At 41.4% G+C, this 23,005-nt stretch overlaps 1 protein-coding gene across 17 annotated transcripts in view; it reads left to right on the forward strand.

The window, feature by feature from the left end:
• MAST4 (microtubule associated serine/threonine kinase family member 4) overlaps nt 1–23,005 on the forward strand; it is a 556,148-nt gene that overhangs the window by 257,064 nt on the left and 276,079 nt on the right. The window lies entirely within an intron of this gene.

Consider the following 23,005-nt stretch of genomic DNA (forward strand, 5'->3'; position numbering starts at 1 on the left):
GACGTGTACAACTCCTAAGGTATTGAGACTTGGTGAGGGTGGGCTCCAGGGTTACATTTCTGTGTTATATATTTGTTGAGAATACTCTTATGACAGTTTGGTCATGCTCCAATCTTAGATTCTCTTTAATAAATAGCAGTAGCCACAGAAGAGTGGCTGAGGTTTTGGGTAAAGCTTGCTAATCCCACACACCTCGAGTGTGCCTCCTGCACACAGACTTTCAGTAAGCAAACATGTACCAGCAAATAGGCACAAAGCATTCCTATATCCTGTCCTGTAAACCTGTCCTGTCCTGGTGAAATCCCTGCTCTCTGGCCTCCAGCCAGATCGTTTCAGCAAATTCCACTCGAGGTCAGTGACCTAACAACTTTACAGAGGCAGGATTCTCTCGCCTTTGTAATGGGCATCTAACAACAGGGTCCCTTGACCCAGCTGCTGGATATAAGGCCATTGAGCTTTTGGTCCTCAGGTATCAGTCCTGAGAGTAGAAGTTCCAGACTTCCCTAGATTCTTTTTTTTTTTTTTAAGTTTACTTATTTTTTTTTAAATTTTTTAAAAAATGTTTTATTTGTTTTTGAGACAGAGAGAGACAGAGCAATGAATGGGGGAGGGTCCGAGAGAGAGGGAGACACAGAATCTGAAGCAGGCTCCAGGCTCTGAGCTGTCAGCACAGAGCCCGACACGGGGCTTGAACCCACGGACCATGAGATCATGACCTGAGCCGAAGTTGGATGCTTAACTGCCTGAGCCACCCAGGCGCCCCTAAAGTTTACTTATTTTTGAGAGACAGGGAGCACACAGGGAAGGGGTGGATAGAGAGAGAGAGAGAGAGAGAGAGAGAGAGAATCTTAAGCAGGCTCTGCACTGTCAGCGTGGAGCCTGACACAGGACTTGAACTCGCAAACCGTGAGAGTATGACTTGAGCTGAAATCACGAGTCAGATGCTTAACTGAGCCACTCAGGTGCCCCAAGGCTTCCCTAGGTTCTTAAGCCCTGTTCTTGCCAGAATAAAGAATATCTCTAAATTGATTTTGCCTCCTTACCTTAAATACCACTAGTTTCAGCAACGAGAGCCTGTTTATTACACCCATTATGCCAATCCAGAAGACACTGATTTTGAGTTCAGCAATGAAAACCCATTTCGTGATGCCAATTGGCAAAACCTCTAGTGTTGACTCAAATGTGGATACCTCTGATGTAACACTAGTTGACCACTCTGGGGTAGTAAATTGTGATCAGGGCCACTGACAGTGGTATAGGGGATAAATATAACCAATGCATAAAATTACATTGCTTATGCTGAAATATTTGGAAGTGGACTCCAGATGTCATAGCCCTTTGTTACATTTGTTAAGTGCCTAGGGTGTCCCCTCCCCAAGCTCCTTCAGATGATTTGCTTTGGTTCATAACGCTTGTGATGAAGTCACAGAAGTTCTGTTGGTGTGTGAGGGGAAGAAATAAGCCAGCTTTGAGTAAGTTGGATGGTTTCATCATGTCAGAAGTGAATTTTGCTGAAGTAGAGCACAGCTCAGAATATACAAGGTCTTTCTTGGACCGCACCTAAGAGTTTTAGCTATTGAGGTACTAACGCATCATGTTATACCCAGTAGGTCCCCTTGGTCAATGGTGTTCTAAGGACTCCACTCAGCATGTGCTTTTGTTCCTCCTCTTTGTTTCTTCTCATATTCCTTTCATTCTTCCTTGGCATTTTTAGAAATACTGTGCTTCACCATGCAATATATTCCCTATTACACTACAGGTTACCTGATTTTCTTTTAATGGCGGCGAGACTCTTTTTGTTGTTTTGTTTTGAGCAAGAGTCATGGCTTCTTTTTCTAGATAGACTTTAAGAGGAAGTCATCAAACTACTGTAAAGAAGTTACCTGGTGCCTTAATGTGCTATGTGAATAGGTTCAGCCATGTTGCCAAATAAGGTTTAAGGGTCGAGTCCTTTTCTCCCCCAAATGCCGCAGTACTAGAAATTTGAGAAGAGCCTAAAAATCTTTACATAGGAAGTGATGGGGGAAGCCACTGTTAGCTGTGTGGATATGTTACTTGGACAATAAATAGCAAATGGAAATGTGCATCTGTGTAGCCGGTGACCTTTCATTATAAGCACATTGCTTTAGAATCTGCACTGTATCATTTTCAATTCAGTAACCTGAGCTGTAGTAAAGAGCTCTTGCAAATTACAGGTGCCCACCTTCTGGGGGTCAGAAACAATTTATGGTAAACCAGCTGCCAGATCTCTTGAGGGCACTGATTTTGTTGGGAGTCGATGTTGTGTAATCTTGAAGGAAGTGTGATCAGGGAGAAATGTTCAGTTTCCCTACAGCAGAGTTAGGTGGTGGAAGAATATACTAGCCTGGGCTGTGCATCGGGACTTGCCATAAACCAGCTTTTGGGGTAGCCATTTAACACTGAGCCCCCATTGCTCTAGATTTCTCATCTGTTATATGAGAGTATATGAAATGTTCTCTTCATCAAGCCAAGCAATTATTTTTCTTTTCCCTCAAGGCTATTTATAACTAGTCACTTCACCATTTAGTCTGAGATTTTTGAATGGCATTTCTCAGTCCTGAAGCCCGTCTATCTACCAATGACATCATTCCTCATTACTTGCAAAGCATTATTATTAGGAGTCTCCTATCAGTGTCTTTAGTGGAAGTTAATTTTTAGAACAGAATTATGTTAAAGCTATGGGGAAAATATGGACCAGACATAAGGGGCTCATTGTCTGCTCAAGGAATTGGCTTTTTTTTTTTCAGTCTGGATTTTTTTTTTTCTCTCAGTCTTAGAAAGGCTTTTGTGCTTTAAGTATAGGAAAACAAGCTTTTAAATCTGTTTTATTTGAATAAGAGTAAAGGGGTAGGAAGAAATCAAAGGTAAGTAATGTACCTCTGATTGGCTAAGCTTGTCCTCTGGGAATTTCTAAAATGTCTTTCACTTTGAGAATATGCTCACCTGTCTATCCCACAGTATGAATGCTCTAACACAGTAAATGAACAAAGAATGAAGCAAAACGAGCACTAGGAATAATAGTTCAAAGGCCACAGTGCAGTTATTTGTGGAGCTGGTAAAGGCCTCTGTTAAATAAAAATCAATTTGATATGGGAGCATCAGGGACATGATCTGGGGAGACGGGAGGTCCACGAGGAAAGAACACAGGAGAAAACAGAGGATTACTTTTCAAATCCTCTGGCATTTCAGCACAAAAGGATGATGAAGAGTTATTCTCAATGAGCTGTCATTTTCTGTTGGTGGCTTTGCTGATCCAGAATAAATAGGTTCATAAAGATCGTACTTAAAATTAGAGCATGTGAGAGTAAATAGTGGTAGGCATAGCATCTAATAGATTTCAAAACCAGAAGGTATTGGAGCATTCTGTCCTCTTTTATTTTATTTTTTATTTTTTAATGTTTATTTATTTTTGACAGAGAGAGAGAGAGAGAGACAGAGCATGAGCGGGGGAGAGGTAGAGAGAGAGGGAGACACAGAATCCAAAGCAGGCTCTAGGCTCTGAGCTGTCAGCACAGAGCTGGACGCGGGGCTCGAATTCACAGACCGCGAGATCGTGACCTGAGCCGAAGTCGGACGCTCAACCAACTGAGCCACCCAGGCGCCCCTTATTCTGTCCTCTTTTAAAAAACAAACCAAACTTACCCTGAATGCACAGATCATCCAACTACCAAAAACCCACATATAATTCTAAAATATATTGTTTTAGTCTGCTGTCGGGCCTGAAAATACTTTATACTAATTCTCAGCAATTTCTCTACCTTTTTTTAATGAGAATAAGGTTTATAAAACCTGGGCTCCCCTGCTGGGAAAATCAGCCCAGAGCTATCTCAGAGCAGATGGTCTTCTTTTCTCATGACCATAAACATTTTAAGATTGATCCTTGTTTCACTTTTTTACCTGTCTGAAGAGTAAATGTCTTGGAGACCTTAGAAACCAGAAGAGGCAAGAAGCTATGGTGAGCAGAGTTCACGGTTGCATAGATGATGTGGAATAATGGCAATTTGAAATCAGGGCATTGTGTTTCTGTCTGTAATAGCAAAAAAAAAAAAAAAAAAGGTTGATTGTTGAACACTAAGGGATTTGTTTTTAAAATATCTACATTTTGAGCCTTATTATGTATGGAGTTGCTGGATGGTAATGAATACACGTTCCTAGTCCCAGGGATTTCAAGTGTTAAAGAGTAATTTCTTTTTTGGAGGATGTAGTACTTGTTACCCTAGTTTAAGGAGGTTGGAAGACGAGGAAAGTGTTGGAGAGACCCGTTGGTGTCATGATTCTGGGAGTATTTTAGTCGCATGAAGTGTTGTATTGTGTAAACTTTTTTTACAAAGGCTTTTAGAGGTGGTGGATTTCCATCAGAAATTTTCAAGGCAGTTTATAGTTTTTGTTTGTTTTCACATCAGCCATCTACAAATTAACGTTGGTGACACTTAAAATGGGCAGGAGTCCATATGTGAAACTTACCAGCTGTGTCTTTGGACCAACCATCGAAAGAAAGCCTCAGTTTCCTCCTCTGAAAATTGAGGAACAAAATAATACCCGTCTTCTCAGATTGTTTTGAGGAGTAAATGAGATCATGGATGAGAAGTTTTTCCCACACAGGCGGTTAAGGACTGTCCAACAAATTGGAGCCATGCTTGAAGTTATGATTACTGCTATCATGGTTGTTATTTAATTATTATTCAACCAGAGTTTTTTTCTTATTTTGTAAAATAAAGGGTTATTTTACACCAGCTGATTGTCTGCATTGTTAAAAGTGTGTACTTAGGAATGCGTACCATACACTCAGCAGTCTGTTAGGTGTGGAGGAATGTACCTCACAGGACTGGCTGCTTACCTTCAGGAATGTAATATAATTAGCAAATAAATAAAGCCAAGGTAATAATAAATTGTGTGGTAAACAGTATTAGTGCGGTATTGATTTTGAATCGAAATCTGTGAGTGGCAATCAGAAAAGGCCGCCTAGAGCTCGTGAATTTTCATCTGGTCTTGAAGGAGGAACAGGACATTGTAAGCAGCATGAATGTAGACATGAACATTCCATACTGCCCACTGTTAAGTTGTCCACCAGACCGGAATGGAGGGAGTGTGACGCGAGATTGGCATGGAAGGCATGGCCTTGAGGTGACCCTCCATGGGGAGGGTGCACACAGGCTTTGAGATCAGGCAGATGTGTACTGGCTAGGAGGCTGAGGGAAAGGCTCGTCTTTCCTCATCAGTACACTGGGGGAATAATACTCTGTCCCTCATCACGAAGGTTGTTGTACCAAAGTGGCCTCTTGCAGCCATCCCATAGAGTTGGAAGGCTGTTGAGGGGAGTAGACTGGCAGCTCTTAGTTAAACTGGGCGTGGTCTGCCCCACAGCCCAGCCGTCTCAATCTGGAAAAAGTGGCCTCTGTCCAAGGACATGTGTACAGATGGTTCTTGCAACACTGTCGTTCCAGAAAGTTTGGGGGCATTGTGGGTGTACACAGTTGAGAGTGTGACTGAGAAAATAGGCTGGATGCCTCTGTGTAACGCCCAGTGGTTGGAAACAGCAGCCGGGAGGCCTGTAGCGATGAGGAAAGAGCCTAAGACATGTCACTATGTGTAAACAAGTTTAAAAATTCACTTCTCTACTACCGCACTTTGATTGTCAATTAAAAATAGATGCACAGCAGGGCGCCTGGGTGGCTCAGTCGGCGCCTGGCTGCAGTGTCGAACGTTGGCTCAGGTCATGATCCCATGGTTTCTGGGTTCAAGCCCCGTGTCAGGCTCTGTGCTGACAGCTCAGAGCCTGGAGCCTGCTTCGGATTCTGTGTCTCCCTCTCTCTCTGCCCCTCCCCCACTCGTGCTCGCCTCTCTCTCAAAAATAAATAAACATTAAAAAATAAAATAAATAGACACACACCATGTAATTGACATTTTTCTGGAATTCATGCAGATAGCTGAATACCCATCCAGGGCATGTGAAAGGTTACTTGGTGTCTGGGAATGAGTGGAAAGTAGTGTCAAGTAAATAAGCTGACGGGTAACCATCAGGGGCTCTGGGCTGAGCAGAATGATAAACCCTACCCTATCTTCTCCACTTGAATGTCCGCAAGCCACCGCCATCTTAGGCCAGGAGGTAACGTTGTCACGGAGACTCGTATGCTGCGCAAGTGAAATCATCTTGGTGTGAGGGGAGGATTGCTACCACAGATCCTGGGATAGCTCACACTTACACAGCCCTGGCGTGTGCCCCACATGGTTCTGGGTGCTTTATACCCTGGGCTAATTCCTTCAGTCCGCACAGCAACCTTAGGAGGGTGGTACCTTAAGCACCATTTTGTGGGCAAAGAAACTGAGGCATGTTCTGAGCTTAGATTGCCTACACAAGATCCCACAGCTAATAAGTCAGAAGCCAGCCTTCAAACCCAGTCACTTTGGCTTGGAGTCCCAAAATTCAACGTGAGATTCTTCTTGGCCATGAAGAAAAGAATGAATCACTTGTAATGTGGGAAGACATGATGCTCTGAGTGTGAGGTCTCTTGTCATAGCTGAGGGAGGGAGGAATAGACAATTTCCCATACATGGTGCCCTAGGCACGTGTCTGGCAGTTGGAACTTTGTGGACACTTTTGTTTTTCATCGTGTATGTTGAGTGTCTCCATGTATATCGTACTTTATGTTGAAATATCTTACACATTCTGAAGTATACAGCTTGATGAATTTCTACAAACTGAACAGTCCTGTGCAGTGAGCATCCAGATCCGGAAACAGAACAGGATGGGCGACTCCACTAAACAAAAACTTCTGTCATTTTTACTGGGCACTAAGTTATGATGCTGGAGAACAGCCTCATGAGGACTATAAGCCTTTACAAGCAAAAACAATCGAAATATAAAACGTTCTAAAAAATTGCTGCAGTGGTTGGGTATTTCTAAAGAATAAGAAAAAAAAACCCTACTTTTCATTGATTTTCCCACAGTGAGTTGCTTCTGTGAGGTCTGACTGAGGAGCAGAGACAACTCGTGAAGGAAAGCAGGGAGGTCTTTCAGTGAATTGCCGGCAACCTCCTGTTATTAAAGCGTACAAGAAATGGAGCAGTGGACGTTAGTTAGACATAAATAGATAAAAGCTACTATGATTTGGATCATAAGGAGGATGTTCTAGTGGGGAGATCAATGATATTTTCATCTCTGCTGTCAGTTTTTTCAACTCTATTGGGCAGCCATCTTTGATGTTCACTCTCGACTCCTGAGGGCCCCATTGGTCAGCTATGACAAGAGACCTCACATTCAGAGCATCATGTCTTCCTACATTACAAGTGATTCATTCTTTTCTTCATGGCCAAGAAGAATCTCACGTTGAATTTTGGGACTTATATGGTGATCTTCTCTCTGGCAATCTGTGTCCAGTTCACTGCCTCTGGCAGGAGAGCACAGAGAAGTTAAACAACTCGTACAAGGTCACAAAGCTAGGACAAGGGGAAGCCAGGGCTCAGAAGCAATTAGTGCCTGTACTTGGCCTCCATGTTATATGCTTGGCCACCACCATCGTAGTGATGTGGTTTGAAGTGTTCGGGTTCGGAGCTGCTGGCCAAGAAAGAATTCTTCAGTGCAGAAAGGTGGTTTTATTACAGCATGGGGACAGGACCCGTGTGCAGAAAGAGCTGGCCCGGGGTTGTGAGGAGTGACTGAGGAGTTAAGATTTTCTGTCCTGTGGAGGGGAAGGTGGTGTCAGGGTCCCAGGAAATTGAGTCTCTAGGTTCCTGGAAGGTTGGCCATTGATAAAATTCCTTTTTCCCCATGTAAATCATTAAGACAGTTGCAGACTGATGGAGTCTCATGTCCTGCATGACTGTGATCTCTACGTTAACCATTTGTTTTTCCCTTTTCCTTGGTTCTTGGGCAGCCAGGAGTGCCTGAGGAATGTCACACATGTCCCACCTTGGATGGGGCAGAGGGATAGCTTGTGCTTTGTCCTCAGCTTGCCTTTTGCTCTCTCATCATTAGGAGGGGCTCTGCCTCTTTCCCAGGGGGTGCCCTGTACCTGCCAGTATTTCTCAGGGTTCACAAGGAAGGCATCTGCTATCCTTAAGGTGTTGTTCTTTTTGCCTCAAGTGCCAGATACATCCCTGGGCCTACATACCACTCTCTTCCATCTGGTCATCCACTGCTATAAATCTCTGTATTGCTGCAAAGTGTCTGAAAAGTGTTTGTGCTCCTTATCGTTGCTGTGTGTGTTTATCCCAATTTATGAGGATTTTGGCTTTGACAGAATTCCACACTCCTCTAACAATTCAGTGAAAAATCGGGTAACAGGCACCCCATATTTTTTTTTAATCCTAACATCTCTATACTTAGACACATACAAGTAATTCTGAGGGAAGTGGATTCTACTCATTCTGTAAGGTGTGATATAAAACCACTACTAAAGCATTCATATTATGGTGCTAAAATGTATCTTTTGGAATTCAATGCCAGTAGAATATGCTTAGCATCCTTTTTGTAGTTAGATATTGGGACTTCGTGTTCTGATTGAAGGTTAGCACAGACTGCTGCCTTTTGAAGAAATCCTACCTAGTCTTTTAAAACATATTTTTACTGAGATATGACATATATTAAAAATTTTTCAACATTTATTCATTTTTGAGACAGACAGAACATGATTGGGGAGGGGCAGAGGGAGAGAGAGAGAGAGAGAGAGAGAGAGAGAGAGAGAGAGAGAGAATCCAAAGCAGACTCCAGGCTCCGAGCTGCCAGCACAGAGCCTGACGTGGGGCTTGAACCCACGGACCATGAAATCATGACCTGAACTGAAGTCAGACGCCTACACGACTGAGCCAACCAGGCACCCCAATATGACATATATTTTAAGCTTGATATTGTCCTACAGATCTTAGACATTGATTCTTCTGTAAGAGTAACACATACCCAGAGTGTCTGGGTGGCTTAATTGGTTAAGTGTCCAACTTTGGCTTAGGTCATGATCTCCTGGTTTGTGACTTCAAGCCCTGCATCGGGCTCTCTGCTGTCAGCACTGTGAGCAGAGAGCCCACTTGGGCTCCTCTGTCTCCCTTTCTCTCCCCTTCCTCCACTTGAGCTCTCTCTCAAAAATTAACATTAAAAGAAAAGAGTAACACGTACCCAAGATGTGCAGATGTCAATGAACTTTTATAAGTGACTCTACCCATGTAACAGCCCCCCACAAAACAACAAAAACCCTAGTTTTCAGAGTTGCAGTTTTCAGAATGTTTTAAATTTCTATTGTTATTTTCAAAGTTTTATGTCTTTCCTGATACTGCTTTCCAGCACATGATTCATTATCCAGTAAAAGGTATTTGGTTTTGTTTGCCTTTGATTTTAAGAAAAGGATGGAATTGGGTTTCAAAACACTGATAAAAAGAAGAACAAACATAAAGATCACGGTCAATGTGGTTTTCAGCATTTCAGTTGCTGGAATTTTTACTTTAAGTCTGCTTGCAATGTTGCAACTGAAAACATTAAGGAGGAGAAAATACTTCCTTTGGCCCCTTGGTCTTCCTGAAAACAGGTTCTTACAGCAGTGATCTTTCTCCAGTTGTTTTTTTTTTTTTTCCCCCAGCTGGCACAGGTTAAGTATGTATACATAGGTGCATTGAATGGTTGTAGCTCAGCATCTTTTGTCCTTACGTGGATTTTTTCCCCCTAAAGGGCTTTAAAAAACTGGTAAATTACATTTGTTGACTTTTCTCAGAGTCATCAGAGACATGTGTGACACGTAAATGACCAAGATGAGATTACCAATTTATTTGGAGGAAGGGGGTAGGAAATCTTTTTAATTTGGAGGTGAAAAGATCACAGAATGGGTTAAGTACAGGTTATCTAGTTTGGCGCTAGATTTATGACGAATTACCGAAATCGTGCTTTTGTCTTCAAGGATTTCTGTATCCTGCTTGCCTCTATATTCCTCTAGCCCTTAGGCAAAAAGAAAAGCATAAACAGCATCGCTAAAAAAGTAATTTAGACATTTAGCCAGGCTATTCTTATCCTGCCTGGGGATTCTGTGGATCCTAGTGGTGTTTTGGAAGGACTTTGTTTCGTAGAATGCTTGGAAAGAGCATCCCCAGCAGCTTAGACACAGTTGCTGGCTAATGCTCGCAGCCCAGGCTATCTTGTGGTAGGTGGATCTCATATTTAGATAACCCCATTGTCTGTTTTGACATTTGTATGTGAATTTTTGAGGGGTGGCAGTGCATTGTCATTGCATCACACACTTTTTCCTGCTTCCTGCTTCCTGCCTGCAAAAGAGATTTAACAGTGATGTGCCCAAGTATGGTTTTCTTTGTATTTATTCTCCTCAGGATTCACTGGGCCACTTGAATATGTGGATGGATGCCTTGCATCATTTTTTTTTTTTTTTTGGACAGTCCTAGCCAGTGTCCTCTCAAATAAATGTCCTACCTCATTTTCTATCCGCTCCTTCTAGGACTCTGTGTATACCTACTTAAGCTGTTGGATATTGTCCCACGGGTCTTACAGGGACTTTTTAGCTTTTGGATTTGTTTTGTTTTGCTTCTCTTGGTGATTCATTTTGGAAAATACCTATCATTTTGACTTAAACTTTGCTCCGCCCACTTGGCGGTAAGTCCGTTTCATTCTGGTGTCTTATCTTTTAGTGTAGCCTTTTCCCTTTTGTTCTTCATTACATGACTGTAGTTTTTACCTCTGTATAGAAATCTATATGTTTAATGATGTTGTTGTACATGTTTACCCCTGTATCCTTTAGCATAGTTACTTTTGAGTCTTTGTCCAGTAACACCCAGATCTTGGTTATCTGCCCGTCCATTTGCATTGCCTGTTTCTCTTCTTGTCTGGGGGTCACTGCGATATTGAGACCCAGCTCAGGTGAGAGCAGAATTAACACCCCTGTCAAGGTGTGTGACATAGAAGAGACACATTTTCTCTGGACCTGTGTATTATTTACCTCAGTTTCTACTGATTTATTCAAAATGTTTGACCTACTCAAAATTATGGACTCACAAAGAAGCAAAACCTCCTATTTCCAAGGTTGATGACAGACTGTTGCTGTTCCCTTAACAGTCAAAACCAGCTAGGTCAGCTACCACATTGTAGTTTTAAAAAATCATTTAAAAAGCTGAGAGCATAAATTAACCTGAAAAGAAAAAAGTGATAAACTTTCTTTATTTTTTTCGCTCCATTATTTTTTTTGTAATTTTATTTATTTTGTTTTTAATTTACATCCAAGTTAGCATATAGGGCAGTAATGATTTCAGGAGTAGGTTCCAGTGATTCATCCCCTATGTATAACACCTAGTGCCTAGCAAGTGTCTTCCTTAATGCCCCTTGCACATTTAGCCCATCCCCCCACCCACAACCCCTCCAGCAACCCTGAGTTTGTTCTCTGAATTTAAGAGTCTCTTATGTTTTGTCACCCTCCTTGTTTTTATATTATTTTTTGCTTCCCTTCCCTTAGGTTCATCTGTTCTGTATCTTAAATTCCACATGAGTAAAGTCTTTGTCTAATTTTGCTTAGCATAATACCCTCTAGTTCCGTCCACGTAGTTGCAAATGGCAGGATTTCATTCTTTTTGATGCCGAGTAATACTCCATTATATATACATACTACATCTTCTTTATCCATTCATCTGTTGATGGACATTTGAACTCTCTCCATACTTTGTTGTCGATAGCGCTGCTATAAACATTGGGGTGCATGTGCCCCTTTGAAACATAACACCTGTATCCCTTGAATAAATACCTAGTAGTACAATTGCTGGGTAGTTCTATTTTTAACTTTCTGAGGAACCTCCATACTGTTTTCCAGAGTGGCTGCACCAGTTTGCATTCCCACCAGCAGTGCAAGAGTCCCACCTCTTTCTCCACATCCTCGCCAACATCTGTTGTTGCTTGAGTTGTTCATGTTAGCCATTCTGACATGTGTGAGGTGGTATCTCATTCTGGTTTTGATTTGTATTTCCCTGATGATGAGTGATACTGAGCATTTTTTCAGGTGTCTGTTAGCCAGCTGGATGTCTTCTTTGGAGAAGTGTCTATTCATGTCTTTTGCCCATATCTTCATTGAATTATTTGTTTTTTGGGTGTTGAGTTTGGTAAGTTACTTATAGATTTTGGATACTAACCCTTTATCTGATATGTCGTTTGCAAATATCTTCTCCCATTCTGTTGGCTGCCGTTTACTTTTGATGATTGTTTCCTTTGCTGTGTAGAAGCTTTTTATTTTGATGAGGTCCCAATAGTTCATTTTTGCTTTTGTTTCCCTTCCCTCCAGAGACATGTTGAATAAGAAGTCGCTGCAACCGAGGTCAAAGAGGTTTTTGTCTGCTCTCACCTCTAGGATTTTGATGTCTTCCTATCTTACATTTAGGTCTTTCATCCATTTTGAGTTTATTTTTATGTATGTTGTTAAGAAAGTGGTCCAGGTTCATTCTTCTGCATGTCACTGTACAGTTTTCCCAGCAACCATTTGCTGAAGAGATGGTCTTTTTTTCCATTGGATACTCTTCCTGCTTTGTCAAAGCTTAGTTGGCCATACATTTGTGGGTCCATTTCTGGGTTCTATATTCTGTTCCATTGATGTGAGTGTCTTTTTTTTGTGCCAAGTTATAAATTCTTGAAGCAAGAGGCCCATGGCTAGCTCTCAACCATGGTGGAATGGCAGGACAGGGAGGAAACAGCCAAACTTACACTTTTCATGTCTTGTTTTTCTTCATATCTTCATTCATATTGTTGAGAGTAATGGTATCTTGTGATGGTCTACATCCTAAGTGGAAGTGCAAGTCTCATAAATAGTAAATAATGTTCAAGAAGATCAGGAAATCTGCCAGTGGTAAAAAGAGAACAAAGATAAGTTCTTGGCCATTGATAAATAGGAGACCAGCTCTGTGATTCCATTGCTGTTATAAATATAGACATAGTAATAAGGTTTTTTTTATTAAAAATTTTTTTAATGTTTGTTTATTTTTGAGAGAGACAGAGCATGAGTTGAGAAGGGGATGAAAAAGAGGGAGACACAGAATTCGAAGCAGGCTCCAGGCTCTGAGCTGTCACCATGGAGCCTGACGTGGGCCTCGAACTCACAAACTGTGAGATCATGACCTGCGCTGAAGGTGGATGCTTAATCGACTGAGCCACCCAGGCACCCCAATAGTTTTTTTTTTAAATTATTTATTCACTGGGTTTATCTGTCACTTGAACTCTAGGCCTATGGAACAGTAGTGTTTTTATGCTTTGTGTTTAATTCTTTGGAGATCCGATCCCTGTGATGCACAAGGGATTTGTTTGGGTAGCTCTCGTTTTCTGTCTCCCATTGGATTAGTTGTACAGTCTTGCACGGCATAGTAGGAGACACTTGATTGAATTACAGCATCGGTCACCTAGCTGTTTCATCATAGTGCAATACAAGACTGTGAAATTCAGAGTGACTGAGTGCAGTAAGTGGCATATTGCACAGCAATAATTTTTGTCTCTGCTTTTCTTATGATTGTCCTATCATTGTACTAAAATGAGGGCTCGGTGAAACTGCCTTTCTCAGAACATGTTGGATCCACATGCCTTGAGTGGGGTTTCCCCCCAGAGTGTTCCAGGGACCCATTATTTTGTGGAACACTGCTGATTGTGCCCCTTGATCTTGTTAGGTAAAATGCTAATAATGGCAAAAATCCTGACTTAAGTAAATGCTCCGTGCTGTATTTAATTAGGTGCTTCCCCGGCTTAATTGAATACAGAAGTCAAGGAACTTTAAGGTTTTTATTTTCAATGGATAACTGCTAGCAAAATTCTTTGGGAAATATTAAATCATGTGGACCCTGTTCCTGTTTATGTCAGGGAATATGAATAATTCACATTGACGGCCATTCTGTACACTTGGAAAACCTCCTCCCCACCGTTTTCTGATGGGGAAGCTTTGATTTTTGGACGTAAGAAGAGCTCTAACCCAGATGCCTATCTGATGACAGCATTCCTGTTCAGTGTTTCCACTTAGAGCCGTGTTGGCTTTGCAGCACTCTGTCATCGTAGGGTATATGGTCTCGGCTGCCTAACTTGTCCAAGGACTGTCCTAGTTTGCTAGTCCAGGAAAATAAGCTAGGTCAGCTGTCATATCCCTCCAAATGAAAAAAGACAGCTCGCTGCCTAGACTGCAATTGGAAGGAAAGGTCAATCAATATATTACCTTCCCTTCGGTGTGTTCCTTGCCTGCCGGCTGAGTTGTGCCTTCTCTGTAGTGGTGGTAATCTCTTCTGCGAAATTTTATTTTAACCTTGCAAATAGGTGAAAGGAAGGGCACAGTTAATAACGTCTTCTCTTACACACCTCTGAGCACATTATTTGGGCTGAACCCTGGCCTCCCGCCAACCCCCCTCGCCCCAAGCCCAGCACGGTCCAGTTTAGATGGAGAGTTATGCAAGTAGCTGGTTTTATTTATTGTGGGAATTTCTCCTAGAGCTCGGTCATGCTCTTGCACAGACAGAATGCAAGCATTTTTGTGATTTTTGACAGTGGCTGGGATCTGTGTGGAATAGGGGTTTTTCAAAACATTTCTCAGTCAATATGTTTACTCTGCTTCAGCAGCCATGCAGCGTGACATGGCGCATCACCGATACTTGAAATAGACTGCAACAGGAGGTCAGAATGGAGCATGGATTTTCCAACACAGCATGTTAGATGAAATGATTTTGTGTACTTTGAAGTGGAAAATTCAATCAGAATTTTCCACACTTTTTAGTTAAAGCAACACTGTTATTTATTGATGAAAGGTAGACTGAGAAAAACACAGAATGCGGCATAGGCAACAGATCTAGCCCTGTCCGTGGTCAGAGCAAGAAATACCTTTTCACTTGCAATTTAATGAAGCCCACACATGGTAAAAAGGGTCTGGTTAAAATATGCAGGGTAGGATGCGGGGAACATATGCCGACTTGTTTAGCATGTGTGTGGATAAAAATGGAATCTGGCTTTCTTTTTAGGAAGTTTGGTTTCCATTGCGATGGACTTCATGCTTGAGGAAGGGCATTTACATCCTCCTAGGTAATCTGTTTTGGCTTAGTTTCAAAGTAGCTGAGCTCATTTGGAAAGCCCCTCAGAGTATCAATAGGAAATCCGAAGACAGATTCTTTAAGCTTTCGTTTAAGCAGGCTCAGAGAATATTTAAATTTATTGTTGGTTTTCATCTGTCCTTTGGTGCACAGAGGATAGATCAGCATGACTACCTATTATGTGGAGGAGCACTTTATATTTTTAAATTGCAAAACTTTTAGGTTGTAATGTCAGATTTGTGCATGAATATTTAGAATAGAATAATAACCTGGTATTGGCATGCTTGATGTATGCCAGTCACTTATCTAGGTACTTTATGTGTATTACTTCATTGAATCCTCATAATAACACTATGAGCTATTATTATCTATGACTTGCAGTGAGAGAAGAGAGCCACAGAGAAGTTAAGTACTTTGCCCAAGGCCATACTCCTAAACCAGTATTTTTTTTTTAATTTAAAATTATTTATTTATTTTTGAGAGAGAGAGAGAGAGAGAGAGAGTGAGCAAGCATGAGCACACAAGCAGGGCAGGGGCAGAGAGAGAGTGAGGAAGACACAGAATCCAAAGCAGTCTCCAGGCTCTGAGCTGTCAGCACAGAGCCCCACAGGGGCTTGAACTCACGGACTGTGAGATCATGACCTGAGCCGAAGTCAGATGCTTAACCGACTGAGCCACCCAGGCACCCCCTAAACCAGTATGCTGAGCTATTCTGCCTGGCTACCTCTCTGAGACTCTGCCACTTAAACACATTCATCCTGGTGAGCCTAGGCATGTGTGGGTTATCAATTTGATTCAGTCACTATATAGCATTTCCCATGAAGGATGTTTATATTTACAGTTTGTCTTTAAAAGAGACATAAAATCTCTTCTATGTGGAATGCACAAAAAAACCAAACTCAAAAAAACAAAACAAAACCCAAGAGTGGTGGTTACCAGCGGGTGGGGCGTATGAAGAGATGTGGTTTAAGAGCACATCCTTGAAATCAGTAGATAAATAAGTTCTGGACTTGTAGTATGCAGTACAGCACTTACAGACCAGGAAACTGTATGATAAACATGGAGCTGGCTCGCTAAGAGACAGGATCTTAATTGTTCCTACCACTAGAAGCAATGATAATTACGTGACATAGTAGAATATGGCAACCATATTGCAACATAATGTATCAAATCAACATGTTGCACACCTTAAACTTATGCAGTGTTCTATGTCAATTATACCTCAGTTAAAAAAAAAAGATATAATTCTTTAATAGTCTTTTTTACTTAGGTACTGGCTGTTTTGTTCTGATAAATAATTCAATTCAGTGTAATTAAGTTTACTTTCTCTTTTTTAAGGTAGTATTTAAAAGGAATAGAAGCCTTTAGAGCATTAGTGTAAATTCATTAGCTTGTCTAAATAGTGTGGCTTTGAAAGATAGTTTAGACCATCACTTTGTATTCTTTAATGATCTAAGGTTGGTTCCCCCTCTTTGTTCATGATATTTTATAGTATTGTCAGGGTTTTTTTTTTTTTTAAGGTTTATTCACTATAGTTTGAATGAGATAAGCATACGGTTATTCCAATATCCTACACATATGTCTTGTCAGCGTTTACTATTAGTGTTGTTTGTTTTTATTCTATAGATAGTGAGTCCAGAATTAACTGTCAGTTTCAGGTTTCCAAGGTAATCCAGTGTAATCCATTGTGAGAACACAAAGCTTCTGTGTAATATAGTAAGCATGTCAATACAATAAGGTCTATTACGCTTTTTATTTTTTCAAAGGAAGAACCTAATTAGTGTAATAGAAACCAAAGTGGAAACCACTTAAGCTCACCCCTGAATTACAAATGGCGACATTCACATGTTATAAAGGGAAAATCTTCCTGCTTGCAAATTGCTTTATTTTTTCAGTCAACAAAAATGAGAGGCCATCTTATGAAAACTTTCTTAGGTCTCAGACTTAAATATCCACCCGTTTTGTAGTTCTTGTGATCCAAAAACATCACAAGGGATCATTTTGACTTTGAGAGAAGGATTTTGTCTTAGCAGTAAGAGCAGAATTCAGTCTTTGGGAAGAAGCAATTAAAAACCCAAAGCCTTTTATTGCTTTTGATGCTTTAAAAAAAAAAAGGCAGAAACTTCACTGCACTGTAATATTTTCTGCTAATTAACTGTCACAAATGTGATGCCATTAAGTTTGGAGTCTCTTTAGTTAACTTCAAAGTCATTAACACACGCTGGGCAGCCCTCCCAAATCTGTTTTGGAGAAAGGAACCGCATCGACAGATCTGTAATCAATGTTGTCAAAGTTTTGGTTTCTCATAGAATCTAATGTTAATTTAAGGAGCATTTGGTCATTTTCCTTGGGTACAAGCTCCAGCCCTTCTAATGCTTGGAGTTGATGGCAATAGGCTGTCGTGATGCCACGTTGGCCTTTGGATACACTGCTCCAGAGGTGACTAGAAAAGGTTTGCAGGGTCCCTGGAATATATTCAGTTGCAAATACATACCAGAAAGACCAATAGTAGCTTAAACAAATAAGGATTTATTATTTCTCACATGAAAATGTTGGTTGAATGTCCATGGCCGGTGCCGTGTATGGAAACAGTGTTGGTCATCCTTCCTGAGTGTTGGCTCTGCTGTCCTTTACAGGAAGCCTCTGACTTTGAGCAAACCACAGCCTAACTTTTCCAGTACTCAGTGTCCCCATCAGAGAAAATGGTGGTAACCCTTCCTGTAACTGCAGGGCGGCACAAATCTTTGGCAGAATCCTGTATGAGAAAACATGTAGCACAGTGCCAGGCGCTTACCAGAACCGACCTGATTGGTGGCACTGTGGCAGCAGGCTCAGCAGTGACAGTGTTCATGGTGGTTCTAGAGGGGGAGGCGCGAAGCAGGAAATAGGAGATGCCGCAACTCGTGTTTGTCCATCTTGGGATTCCCGATTCCAGCATCTTCCAGCTGGTGTTATTTGAAACAGCGCATTGGAGAAAATGATTTTAAAGAGTCAGATACCGTATCCTTTATCAACTAGGACCACTTACTAAGTAAAATATATCCCCTCCAAGCCACTTGTTTATTTTATCCTGTGACCTCTTTACAATAAATTCCAGTACCATTAAAGGCTTAAATCACATTATTGATTATTTGAATATGTGTGTCATTAATCTTCCATCACCCTCGTACATTTTATATGTACATTTTAAGTGTTGTCTTTTGCATTTAGATGGAGGAGAGTGTCTGAAGAGAGCAGACTTGTGGGTATTAGCTCCATACAGCCCTTCAAGAGCTCCCTGGAGCTGGTTTGCCAGTAAATTTCTACACTAAAATGGGCTTTCAGAAGAGTGGCTGCTAGGTAAACTCTGAGGTGTCCTCAGTAAATAAAAATGATTAATCTCAGCTGAATAAATTCACTATCACTGGTCAAATAGTCTCATCCAATTCTGGTTCCTGTTTCTATAAAAAGCCCTTTTCTTTTTGTATTAAGGTTGTCTGTAATTTTAATGGAACATGTGAATTATTATCTGATTTCTAAAAATTGGTTCATAAAAGGATATTGATTCTTTGAATTAGGGGCAGTTGAAATATTGTTTACGGGCAAACTGGTCTCCTCTGATCGAACCTGGAAGCTACCGTCAAGAAAACTTATGCTAAATCGGTGTTAAGGTACACTTGTTAAAAAATGATCACAGTGCTTGGGGCGCCTGGGTGGCGCAGTCGGTTAAGCGTCCGACGTCAGCCAGGTCACGATCTCGCGGTCTGTGAGTTCGAGCCCCGCGTCGGGCTCTGGGCTGATGGCTCAGAGCCTGGAGCCTGTTTCGGATTCTGTGTCTCCCTCTCTCTCTGCCCCTCCCCCGTTCATGCTCTGTCTCTCTGTGTCCCAAAAATAAATAAACGTTGAAAAAAAAATTAAGAAAAAATGATCACAGTGCTTAATAATTGCCCCCAGATGGGACAGTGATATCAGTGTAGGAATGCAAGGGATCCAGAAGGTAAAGGTGAAGATCTGTTAAGGCGGGGGCCGGGGGGGTGGTTCTTTGTAATTGCTTCATTTTTATTCCCAGTCATTGACACATTGTCCTGGGTAATGAGAAGATTGTAAAATCAAATAAGGCTTTTGAACATTGAAGATGTTCGCCAGCCACTGTTCTATTGAAGAATCCTATAGAATCATACTGATCCTAAGAGGTATCTTATATCCACTATATTAACTAGCTTTTAGAAGCTTATGAACATTGTAGCTTTTATTGATTCCAGGGAATTGTACCCAACAATAAGCAATAAAAGTCGATGGTAACTTTTTTCCCATATAGGAGTGTGCAGATCAATATTTTGAATTTACTATAATTTGTGGGTAATGGATGGAAGAACTGAAAAAATTGCAAAGCCTTGTGGGGCACAGCTGTGCAGTGTTGCCTTTTTATCTAAGCTCACTGTAGGTCACAGGCTTTCCCAAGTAACAAGAAACATAGTTAAGCGGCCGGGCTGATACGTGTATTTATCAAGGTCTTCATAAGACTCTTCTAAGGGAAAAAAGAAAATCACAAAACTTGTCCACAATGACCTTAATTTTATAGTCCTGGAGGACCTCTAAACTTGCACTGTCTTCAAGGCAATTAAAATTCTAAATATCTAGCATTTGTGGTTGATCTGCTACAGGCATTTTCGTGATGATTAGTAACTGTGTGATTTCACTGAAGCTTGATTTGCTTTGAATCTTCCAGGTTGTTCACAGAACTGTGTCCAGATTCCACACTGAGCGAGGAAAAGTAGGGATCCTGTGTGCTCCCTCTTTGATTTTCCCCCGTTCTGTGTTTATCAGAGCTCTTCACTTGTGCCCTGGGTACCTCATGTCATGTGTGCTAAAATAGCCATAGCTGACATTTAGGGTGCTTTCATGTTTGAGAACTGGGCTAAATGCAGGACATGTGTTCTCGTGAATGTTCTCAACACCTTATGACATCAATTGTCATATCTTCATTTTATAATTCAGGAAACTGAGTCCCAGAGAAGGTAAGGAAAGTTTTTTTAGACTATATGTGTATGTGAATCTAGATCTTGTCCATTTAATCATTCTCAGGTATACAGTTAGCTTAAATAAGGATTTTTTTTTTTTTTCAGTCTAAAGTTTGGTCGATCTAATGTTTTTTTGTTTAGCTTCTTTTGTTTTGACAGACTGTGGCTCCTTTAACTGGATTAAAAGGAGTTTGTTTAATTTCAAAAAGGACACACTTTCTCTTGAAAGAAATAGTCCTTTGTTCTTAGAGAACAAAATAAGCACATAAAAGTTCACTTTGCTAGAAGCTACTAATCTTGAAGAAATGAATGCCCTTTGTTTAGTATATAGTAAACACTCAGTAAACTGGAGGTGTTATTAATATAACAACCCATGCAGGGAAGTGTAGAAACTGACCTAGGAGGTAGATTTCCCTTATATAATACTGATTGGGAATGCACTGTGGATGCAAATGTCTGATTCCCAGCCTTGATTTTTTTTTGAAGTCAAAGAGGTAGCATGTTTAGAAAACTTCAGGGACGATTGAAAGCAGCTGGTAAAGGAAGCCTGTTTCATTGGTCATTTACTCGGGATTAGCTGGATATTTGACTTGTAATGCTTTTTCAACTTTAAAAGGTCTGTGTTAAAAGTAACGTGTTTTCAAGGCTCTGCTTAGAATAAAATCAATCTATAAGAAATGATTTGTATGAAATTTGCTTAGAAAGAGCCGCAGAAATGTGTTAGGACCCCTTCCTGAGAGTAATTGCCAGTGTGTTATTAACTACGAATGCAGCTCGATAGCCAACATGAGGCGGCGTCCCAGTGCAGACCCTGCAAGTCTTCCTTGGGGATGAAAAATAATTAAACTGCTCTGGACTCCGGCTGATGTGGATTCCAAGAGGCTAAGCCATTTCCCAGCTCTGTGACCTTGTGGAAGCTACTTAACCTGTCTGTGTCTCGATTCTGTAAAATGGAAATACTAGTGTGCATGAAATAAGATAATGTATGTCAGCACACAGTAAATGTGAGGGACTGTTATTAAGTGGATGAGCTTAGTAAAGAAAAACCATTTCCACCCCATGTGTACGAATCATCAGGTGGAAAAGGGGTTTGTGATGATTGATGTGTAACTTTCATGTAAGAAAGACCCAGGATGCTGACCCTTGCTCTTACCTTACTCTGGAACTTTCATCTCCTGTTCCTGCCCATCAGGGACCCTGTGGTCTAACTTGAATGGTTTTGCTATCCCCTCATCCACCTTCAGATTTCTTTTAACTTCTGAAAGGTTCTCTGTGGCCCTTTTGAATGGCCCTTTTTCCTAATCTCTGCATGGCACCTTGCCCTTAGCTCCTAAGGTTTTAAGCCTTCCCATTAGTTAAGCATTTATTCTCAATGCTTGTGGATCCAGCAACATTTCTCTCATGAATCTGCTCCTCCCTGCCCTCCCCACCGCCTCTTCCTTGGTCCCTACTCTACTGTGCTTTCCTGACAACTTCATAAACCACCTTATTCCTTTCCTGTTTGTCGTAAGTAAGACATTTGACACCCTTATGCCAAAGTGATCCTTTTTAAGATGTAGATTTGACCATCTTTTTCTCATATTTAAAATGGTATAGGGGCACCTGCACAGCTCACTCATTTGAGCATCCGACTTTGGCTCAGGTTCTCACGGTTCATGAGTTCGAGATCTGCACAGGGCCCACTGCAGCACAGGATCTGCTTTGGATCCTCTGGTCCCCTCTCTCTCTGCCCCTGACCTGCTCACATGCATGCACACACAAACTCTGTCTCAAAAATAAATAAACATTAAAAAAATTAATAGGGGCGCCTGGGTGGCTCAGTTGGTTAGGCGACTGACTTCAGCTCAGTTCATGATCTCACAGTTCATGAGTTCGAGCCCTGTGTTGGACTCTGTGCTGACAGCTCAGAGCCTGGAGCCTACTTCAGATTCTGTGTCTCCCCTCTCTCTGCCCCTCCCCTGCTCACGCTCTGTGTCTCTCTGTCTCTCAGTAATAAATAAACGTTACAATTTTTTTTTAATTTAATAAAATGTTGTAGGAGCTCCTCATTGCCTATAGGTTAAAGGTAGACTCTTCAGAAAACGTTGTGATTTGACTCTATTTCTGCCTCTGTTTTCTTCTCCTGTGGGTTTTTTTCTTTCTACCTTCAGTTCCAGCTTTTCCCAATTTACAAAGAGCTGTGTACTGTTTCATTCCACCCTACGTTGCTACATTAATTCCCTTTTCTGGAATACCCATTTGCCTGACTCCTGAGGTTGCCTACCCAACCCCCAGAATCTGGCTCCTGAATCATGTATGAGAGATACCACCCAAGACCCAGTTTCCGTGGTCTGTGTTGTGACTGCCATTAGCTTCCTGGGGTTAACGTTCCTTCTTTCCTGCTAGCTCTCTTGGAAGAGGTAGGGAGTTCTTTCTCAGGAGCCTGGAGCAAACACTGTTTTGCATCTCGTTTTCTCAGATTGAATCACATGCCATCTTTGAACCCACTGACTTTGGCCAAACAGTGAACTTTATCATTACCTTCACTTAACCTGAGTTAAGCCTTGAGGTTGAGAATAGTGTCTCTCGTCTACCAGATGTTGTTATCGCAAATGACAGGGAACATCGCTGACCGACAAGCAGCGCTCACCCTCCTTAAAGAAAACTGATGACCTCCCCCTCTTGGTCCTACTGCATATTATAAAAAGACCTCTATTCCAGGTTTTTCAACACTACATTTTACAGCAAATGGAATCCTTTTCCCCCCAGGAAAAGGCCCTTATTAAAAAGTGTGTGATAGAATAAAGGACACCCATTTTGCCTGCTTTAATCCCTGCACATGCCCCTTGGCTTCACCCTCGGTAGAGCATTTTGACTTAGGTGTTTCTGAAATTACAGAACTCCAAGTAAATGGCTTCACTTTGACTTCGCTCTTCTTTAAAGGCACCTGTTCACACCTGTACCTTTCTTCCTCTTTAGAGGAAAGA

This window comes from Acinonyx jubatus, chromosome A1 (assembly GCF_027475565.1).
Source record: "Acinonyx jubatus isolate Ajub_Pintada_27869175 chromosome A1, VMU_Ajub_asm_v1.0, whole genome shotgun sequence".
NCBI classification, from domain to species: domain Eukaryota; kingdom Metazoa; phylum Chordata; class Mammalia; order Carnivora; family Felidae; genus Acinonyx; species Acinonyx jubatus.